Consider the following 9,667-nt stretch of genomic DNA (forward strand, 5'->3'; position numbering starts at 1 on the left):
AACCATAAATTAAAGGTTCTAGATGGCTGTTTTGAAGTTAGGAAGGAAGAAAAGAGGCCTAAAGAGGTGGGCTATATAGCCGAGGGGGAAGAACAAGAAGAAATGGTAGTAGGATTGATTGAAAGTGTGGTACAGGAAATTAAGGAGGATGTTGAGGGAGATCAGGGTGAAGAGGATAAAAAGAGTGTAGAGGAGGTGAATAAAACAGGGGGAAGGAAGAAAAGAAAAAGCTTGAGGTTAATGAAAAAGAAGGAGACCCCTGCTAAGGTGTGCATTGATCTTTCTGGTGTCCAGGAGGAACTACATAAGATTCCTAGTACTCCTACTTTTGTCAAGCATACATCTGCAGTTACAGGATTCACAACTTTCAATTCTCCACCAAAGGTTCCTAGCGAGGAGAGTATAAAGGAGATGAAGGAACTCCTCCAGAAGGTGCTCAAGGAACAAGAGAAGTCCTAAGTGAAGATAGAGGAACTGAAGAAGAGTACGCTCACTCTGGATGGTGACATGAAGAAGTTGGTCTCAAGCCCTGAGATGGTGAGGCTTACAACTATAAAAGACATTATGTCTCATGTCAGCAAGAAGCTGGAGGATCTTGCTGTTGATGATGACCAGAGCACTACTTCTTAGTTTTTATCCTATCCTGCTATCCCTTTTGTTTCAGGGTTTTTTGATGTGTCCTGCGAGAGAGTTACAACACCGGAACTGGTAGCCGACCACCTGTACCTGCAAAAGCACAGAGACCCCGGTTGGTTGGAGTTCCGCCTCCGACGGTCAAGTTAGAATACGCCCGAGTGAGTAAACGTGCGGAAAAGTAAATGATCTTTCGGATTTCGGGAGATTCTGCAATTAATATTGTTCGGTATTTGTATAAGTATTTATGAATGAGCATTAATGTGCAATAAATGAGGACTTTCCTCTATTTATAGTCGAAGGAGATCAGTTCCCCTATTAGGGTTACGGTGCCACGTGTCAGCAGAGGAGTGGATCCCATTAAGCCTCTCTGAGGCTGACATGTGTCAGCATACCATTGGGCCACGTGACATAGGGTAATTTACCCTAAACATTTTCCCCTCACAGGTGTCATGTGGCTTGCCACGTAGCACCTGTGACACGTTTTACATTCTAGGAAGGTGATGGTTCGTCTCCTTCCGTCCATTTTTTTTTAATTCGAATTTGAAATGAGGAGGCGACGGTTCGCCTTCTGAGTTTCTTTATAAATAGAAACCCCCTCCTCTCATTTCACACTTTTGCAAATTTTGAAAAAACTTTTGAGAGAAAAAAAGAGAGAGCTCTGATTCCGGCTGCTATTGCTTATACAATCGTCTGTCTTCTCCCTACTCATCCGGTTTTTTGTCTGAGATAGCCGGTCAGCACCGCTTGAGGGGTTTGTTAGCAATTACCATTACTTCCAAAGGCACACACGGATTTATTGTTTGTGCACTAGCTAGTTCAGGTTTCAAAATACTTGCTTTTCTTAGACAGTACACACGGACAAACGCCTGTGCCTCTTGTAAGCCATCCACTGAATTCTGCTTGCTTTACCAGCTGGTCAACACTTTTTAACCTTTCAGCTTACTTTTGAGGTACCGTCACTACCCCCTTCAGCTCTTTCATGTATTTTTGTTTATCTCGTTCTCTTTTTTCTTTCTTTAGTTTTAAAAGTAAATGGACTCACCAACCACACACCCGACACACCACGATTTAGAGGTCAACCGGTCCCCTGGTACGGCTGAGTCTAAGACTGGGGGAGCTGCCTCTGGGTACTGGGATTCCCCTTGTTAATCTCCCAATCCGACTGTCTCTGTGTCTGTGCAAGGTACAATGGCTCGTATAAGAAAGACGGATGTAGATCCGGAGTATAAAGGAGAAAGCTCCCAAGAGTTGCCGCCTGAGACAAACCAGGTTGAGATGACAAGGGAATCCCCTGGAGGTGCCCCTAGCACCTCTTGCGATGGAATCCTAAGGTCCGATATTTGAGTCGGTGAGGAAGCCGCCTCTATCTCTAGATTTGAGGAGAGAGAATCCTTTGGAGATGAGAGCAGCGGGGAAACCGCCTCTAGGTCAAACTCCGGTCAAAGTAGCAGCATCAGCTATCTAACACCGGTTGTAGATAGCGAGGAGGAGGAGAGACCCTCTTGGAACAATAAGGGTGATCTGCTCCTAATCCAGGTGTAAGCTAAAGACCGGGCTAGCATGGAGAGGATCTTGAGAAACTTTGTACTCACGCGGCCTCTAGGAGAGGGGTACACCATCCGGGTCCGCCTAAGATGGGGACGATTTCCTGGGAAGACAACCAACGCAATGCGAATGGGTACTTTGGCTGTTATGAGGAGGCCTTTCTAGCCGGCCTCCGCTTCCCCCTACACGATACCATAAAGGCCATCTTAAGAGGATACGGCCTAGGCGTGTGGCAGTTAACCCCCAACTCTTGGGTTAACATTTTGGGATACATTGCCGCCTGCGAGATGCAAGGCCTAAAGCTCGACTGGGAGGCCTTCGCTCATATGCACTATTTAAGCTAGAGCCCAGACGGGTGGAGAGCTTGGTATACTCTGACCACTTATCCTAAGTATTTGATGACGTTGGATAAACCGTCTAAGTGGTCAGACTGGAAGAACCGCTTTTACCTTATTTCAGCCTCCACAAAAGAAGAGAACCGTGAGCTCAGGACCTACAACTGGAAGCTTGAGCTACTGGGGAAAAAATGCAAGATGCCCCAAGTTCCAGACGAGGACTATGAGAAAATCATAGTGGCGGAGTTCTTTGAACTTACTACCACCGCCCTCTCAACCGGCGAACTAATAAGCGTGCCCAAGAATTGGGTACCCATACTCGAGTTTCTGCGAGATGAGGCATTCTTATCTGCCTGTGGGTTAAGCACCCAATTTAAGAAATGTAGGTTGCAGTACCAACCGGCTCTATTATGCCGCTTAAGCTATTTCATACTTAACGAAATTTTTCTTATATTCGCCTAATTAGATGGTTTCTTTTCTGTAGTAAACACCTTTACAATGTTGCCTCCACACAAGACTCCTGCAAAATCAGCCGCTGAAATTCGCAAGGAGAATGCAGAGAAGAAAAAAGCTGCCCAGGCGGCAAAAAACAAAGTATACACGCCTGTCCCTTAGTTCTTTGTATTTTTATAAGTATGTACCGGCTGACCATTATGTCTGCTTTTTGACTTAGGATGGGAGCAAGGCGCCTCGCTCCCTAACTAAGCTGATCTGGTCCCGGCCGGGTAAAGAGGGCGCCATCTCCAAAAAATCCCTGAAGGGCTCTGCCTAAGCGATCCTAGGCCATATAACGGTTGGGGGCAAGAGTGTAAAAAAACTCTGGCCTACGACCTCACCTTCGGGAGGTCGGATGTTCCAGAGGCCACGAAGGATATTACGCCGCCTAGAAGTTCAGGTGCTTCTGTGCCAGTTAAGGGTAATTAGATCCCTGAAACCGACTTTCAAGGTACAATTGATCCCTTCAACCACTCTTTGCTTAGAAAACCCATGTGGGTCAAGTCACACTCCCAACTCCAGCCAGAAGACTCTTCTGGCAGCCGTCAGTCTATAGGAGAGGCGTATGTACCTTTCTCACCATCACTTTCTGGTGCAGATCTCTCCCCTTATTGTCCGGATGTACAACAGTTTGCCCGGGCCATGCTGAAGGCTAATCTCAGAGAGGAGAACGAGGTGATCCCGGGGATCAACGCCTTCAACGCTGACCGGGTCATGGTTAGCCTGGCTGAGGTACGTTCTTGAAAGTTCTCTTGTTTTAAAAAACATAGTATACTATCCGGTTCTCTAACACCGGCTGAGCTTTTGCTGTCCATGCTGCGCGTAGAAGGGCTGAAGAAGGCTTATGCCAAGAAGTAAGAGGAGGTAAGACGGGCTAAACGAGATGCATATGAGGCCCATAACGTTGCCCAATATTGCATGATAGTGCATGATTTAGAAACTAAAGGTCTAATCATGCAACAAGCGGACTCTATCAAGCAGCTTCAAAGGTCCCTTGATGATGCCAAGACCAAAATCTTTAACCTTAAGTCGGCACTTGAAAATGCAGAGGAGGAGGCGAAGAAAACGGAGAATTCCCTCAAACTGTTGGAGGACACTAAGAAGGAGAACTCCTTGCCGCAAGTAGAAAAGCTCCGTCTGAATAAGGAGATAGCCTCTGCCAGCCAGAACTTTCAAGCTAAGCAGAGCCGGCTCATTGAGGAGAATGAGCAAGACTGCAAGAATCGCATGAAAATGGCTTGGTCCCTTGTACATCCAGAGGCGCAATATAGCGTCTGGGAGCTAGCCTATAAGTACGCAGATCTTGCCATTCTGGCCAAGGAAGAGAACCAGCCGGCGCTTGAGCCTTATGAAGAGTGGGCTAAGAAGGAGATCGAGGCCATACAGGCGGAGATGGCGCAGACAGGGATGAAGAAGCCCGAGTTGAAAATGAAGAGGTCTAGGCTGAAGAGACCCTTGCCTCTCCTATTTTTGAAGCCGCCGCCAATGACCCGACTCAATCTTGAACTTTTGTTAATTTTATTCTCCGGCCTGCGTGCCGTGTATTTGAATGTATCTCTTTTATTCCCGGACATGGGTCCGGCTAACAAATTCTTTTGGCTATAAGCCAGTTTATACATTTGCCGGCTGAGTCGGCTTTATTTCTGTCTAATGTCTTTAAATTTCAATTTTTGCCGTTGTGCTTCAATTTTTGTAAATTTAGTTTTTGAATTTAGTTTTTGCATTCCTAGAGTGCATGCAGTATGCTAGATGTATGAGCTTCACCTGCCCCTTGGCGATTGTGTGCTTGGTAGTTGCCCTACCCTAAGCATGTAGCCGTCCAGACGAGCATCCAGAGAATAAACAGGCGGTCCTTTGACCATTTTAAAAGTGGCCGAATTTTGCCAAGCAGGAATAGCAGACGGTACTTGCTTATGCCCGTCGCTTATACGACTGTTTGTTACCCTTCGAGTAATCATTCTTAGAAGTCTGATAGGAAACAAGCGGCCTTTGACCGGCTGTAGTACCTTTGAGTGAGGATCGGTTTTACCTGATCCAGACCCTAAATACCAATTGTGCAACTTTGGGGCGACATGCGGTTGTATCTCAACTTCTTCATTCTTCTCAAGTGAAGAGTGGTTGGCGAGAGACCGATTGTGATGCTATTGAACAAGAGCCGTGTATCTCTGCTTGAGATTCGAGGAACCGTCTGTGTCACTTGGGAGCAGCATGAGGTATCTCGATTTCAATTGCATATTCAAACGACTGTTTTAACTTAGAAAGTCGGTTTTTAACCGTTTGTACGTTATTGGTAGAACAATGTACCACCTAAATGGGAGATGTTCTCTTCGATGATTTCACCCAAAGGGGCGTCGCCGGATGCCTGTTCATGTTGGAGCAGGCGGTTAGTTTAAGGTAAAATCTGGCCTTTGGCCTCAAAGTTTTACCCGGTCGTGCATTGCACAAACGAGAAAACAATATACAATAATTAAGAGAATCCGGCCTTTGGCCTCAAAATTTGCTGGGTTGTGTAGTACACAGCCGGGACTTTGCATAAAATAGAAATTAATAAAGCATTATTTCATTAATACTCTATTTATAAAAAATTACAAATCTTAGAAGTAGTATTTTTTCAAATTGTCTACATTCCAAGATTCTAGCTAGCCGCCTGCCGTCTGGAGTTTCCAGGCGGTAGGTGCCACCTCTAACTTCATCAAAAATCCGGTAGGGACCTTCCCAATTGGGAGTTAGCTTTCCCTGCATATTGGCCCTGCCAGTTGCCTCCATTTTTTGTAGCACGAAAACCCCCACTTTCAAGGGCCGTTTGTGCACTCTTTTGTTGTAGACTCTAGTCATTCTCAGGCGGTATATCTCATGACGCAAGGCGGCATTGCCCCTGCGCTCCGGGAGAGAATCCAATGCTAGACGCATGGCCTTCCAATTTGCCTCATCATCATAGAGCATGATGCGGAGTGTTGAATCATGAAGTTCAATAGGCAGGACGGCTTCAGTGTCGTATGTCATGAGGAACGGGGTTTCACCAGTTGCCCCTTTCTTAGTTGTTCTGATGGCCCATAGGACATGAGGCAACTCATCTTCCATAGACCACCAGCCCTTTCAATTTTCTTCTTGATACCGTCTGAGATCAGTTTGTTGAAAGCTTCAACTTGAACGTTTGATTGGGGACGACCGACTAATGCGAAAAAATGTGAGATCCCTTGATCTCCCAACCAACTCTTGAGGGTAGGCGTCTCAAATTGAGGACCATTGTCAAAAACCATAGACATAGGAACCCCAAACCGGGTGATGATGTTTCTCCAAATGAAGGAGATGACATACTTCGTCTTAATGCCTTTGACCGCCTCTACCTCTACCCATTTGGTGAAGTAATCTACAGCCACCAGAATGTATCTTCGTCCGCCTGTAGCAGGCGTATAGGGACCTAGCTAAGATGCCCATGCCCCACTTTGCAAATGAACCGGGCTGTAGATCGCCGTCAAGTTAGTAGCTGGTCGGTGTATGAGTTTGCCAAATTTTTGGCATTTATCACACCTTTTCACCATTTCCATGGCATCTGCCTCAAGGGTAGGCAAGAAGTATCCCTACCGCCTGGCCCTCTTTGCTAGAGTTCTGCCGCCTATGTGTGAAGCACAAAACCCGGTGTGCAGATCCTCTAGCACCTCTTTCCCCTTATCTAGGGTTACACACTTCAACCATAGCTGGAGGTAACCCTTCCTAAGGAGTTCTCCTTGATGGATCTCAAAACTCGAGGCTCGCTTTTTTAGTGCAGCCGCTTCTGAAGGAGCATCCGGCAGAGTGCCATTTGCTAGGTTAGCCTGGATGGCATCCATCCAGGTTGAGGTTCGATCAAGAACTCCAATGGGATCATTCTCTATACTTCTCCTTTCCATGACTTCCCAAAAGATAGACCGAGGCGCATCACAGGAGGCGGATGATGCCAATTTTGATAGAGCATCCACCTTGTTGTTTTTCTGACCTGGGCACTTGACTCAGGTCAAATTCGTCAAGTGTCCCGGCCTCATCTTTGACCACCTGAAGGTATTTGATCATTGCCGGATGGGTGGCCTCATAGTCACCATGGTATTGGCTGACAATCAACTGAGAATCTGAGTAGGCGTGAACTTCCTTGCCCTGCCGCCTTACACATACGGATTCCTACTAGTAGGAACTCATACTCCGCCTCATTATTCGAGGCTTGAAACTTGAATCGTAGTGCACATTCATATTTGTCTCCTTTTGGAGACTTGCAAATTACGCCTACACCACAGCCGTTTATAGTAGAGCTCCCGTCTACATACAACCTTCCAAACCTGATCAATGTTTTCTGGCTGATCCAGCCTTGTCATTTCAACAATGAAGTTAGCAAACGCTTAACCCTTCGCTGCTTTTCTCGGTTCGAAGGTTATTTCTAAGCTTTGCATCTCAATAGCCCATTTTAGCATCCTACTAGATGACTCGAAGGTTGTCATTGCTGCTTAAGGGGTTGGTCTGTGTAGACCACCACCGGATGTGCCAAGAAATATGGTTTCAACTTCTTTATGGCCATAAAAAGGGAAAGGCCAAATTTTTCAACCAAGGGGTACCGTAGTTCAGCATTTCTAAGTACATGGCTAATGAAGTACACTGGGAGCTGATTGCCGTCTCTTTCAGCTAGGAGAATAGCCCTGAGGGTGTGATCTGAGACGGCCAAGTACATGTAGAGAACCTCCCCAGCTAAAGGACTGACCAGACGAGGTAATGAGTGAAGGTGCTCTTTCAGCTTTTGGAATGCCGCCTCAACATTCTCCCCCCATTCAAATCTTGTTTCTTTTTAATTGCTTGGAAGAAGTAAAGGCATTTGTCGCCTTTCCGGCTAAGGAATCTCCCCAATGCCGCCAGACAACCGGTTAATCTTTGGACTTCCTTGACAGTGCGAGGTGACTTCATGTTAATAACCGCCTGTACCTTTTACGGGTTAGCCTTTATTCCCCTTTGATCAATCAAAAATCTGAGAAATTTCCCAGACTCAACACCAAAGACACACTTTTTGGGATTAAGAGTGACCTTATGCCGCCTGAGGTGGTGAAGGTTTCTCGGAGGTCAGCAAGGTGATCCGTCTGCAACTTGGATTTGACTATCTTGTCTTCAGTGTACGCCTCTAAATTCCTCCTAATTTGATTAATGAAGACGGTATTAATCATACGTTGGAAGGTAGCATGCGCATTCTTCAACCCAAACGACATCACCGTATAATAGAATAGCCCTTGATTAGTGACGAATGTCGTCTTCTCTTGATCTTTTCTCCACAAGGGTATCTGATGGAAGTCTAAGTAGGCGTCCATGAAGCTCATCAAGGCATGACCAATTGTAGAGTCAACCAGACTGTTGATCTTTGGTAGTGGATAACTATCCTTTGGACATGCCTGTTCAGATCTTTGTAATCAACACACATCCGCCAGGTACCGTTCGGCTTCTTTACCAGAACAACGTTTACTAACCAATCCGGGTAGTAGCATTGTCGAATGAACCCGGCATCCATCAGCTTCTTGACCTCGGCGGCAGCTGCCTGAGACCTTTCCTCACCATGATTTCTTTTCTTCTGCCTAACCGGCTTCTTTTTAAGGTCCAAGGCGAGTTTGTGGACAACAAAGATTGGGGATTACGCTTGGCATCTCTTCCACTTCAAAGGCAAAGATGTCTTTGAATTCTTTCAATAGTTGGTGCAAGTCTGCACCCAACGTTGCAAAATCAACCGTCCCCACCTTCACGGTTCGCTCTGGTCGGCTATCGTCCAGAACGATATCAATGTTATCACCAGCCGGCTGGGGACGGAGATCATCTGACCGTACCCCGATCAGTGATTGCTATTGCTTCTCTTTTTTTATGACCACTAAGTGGTCTGCCTTTCCATTTTTACCGGCTGCCTTGGGAGCAAGCACGGCTTCTTGACTGTCGTCAAGGTCAATAGACTTCCCACTTTGGCCGGCTGCAGCCATAGTAGGTTTGACGTCTAAGAGGTAACACTCTCTTGTCGCCTTCTGATCCCCGCTCAGGAACCTATTGACCAATCATCCTCTCAAATTTCAGCAACATGAGAGACGGAATGATGACTGCCTTGGACTCAATAAGGGTAGGACGGCCCAAAATCAGGTTATAGGCGGTCAATTCTTCGACCACCAATAATTTGACGACCATGTGTCGCCCTTCCCCCTTCTCACCTAGCCGGATGGGTAGGTCAATCCTTCCCACCGGATGCACCACTCCTCCCCCAAAACCGACCAAGGGGTGAGAGGCCTTGTGCATGCTGCTAGGCTTGTACTTGAGCTTTGCTAAGCACCTACAGCTGATAAGGTCAGACGAGCTCCCGGTATCAATGAGGATCCGGCCTACTCGCTGAATGATGACTTTGCACTCGATGACTATGGGATCATCATGAGGCCGCCTGACCTTGCCCCGGTCCTTCTCAGAGATGATGACCTCAGGGAAGGTGTCTTTTGACGCCTGACCCTCTTCCACTGAGTTGACCTCCAGCTTTCGGATGTTATCTTTTGTGCCCCGGATGGTTGGACCACCTCTGGTGAAGCCGCCTGCTATAGTCATGATTTGCTCCTCATCAGTGTCAGAGCTTATAGCAAGATTGTCTGGCTTCTTGGACGACTGTCCATTGTTTGCTCGGG

Source organism: Chenopodium quinoa, unplaced genomic scaffold (genome assembly GCF_001683475.1).
Source record: "Chenopodium quinoa cultivar QQ74 unplaced genomic scaffold, ASM168347v1, whole genome shotgun sequence".
Taxonomy (NCBI): Eukaryota; Viridiplantae; Streptophyta; class Magnoliopsida; order Caryophyllales; family Amaranthaceae; genus Chenopodium; species Chenopodium quinoa.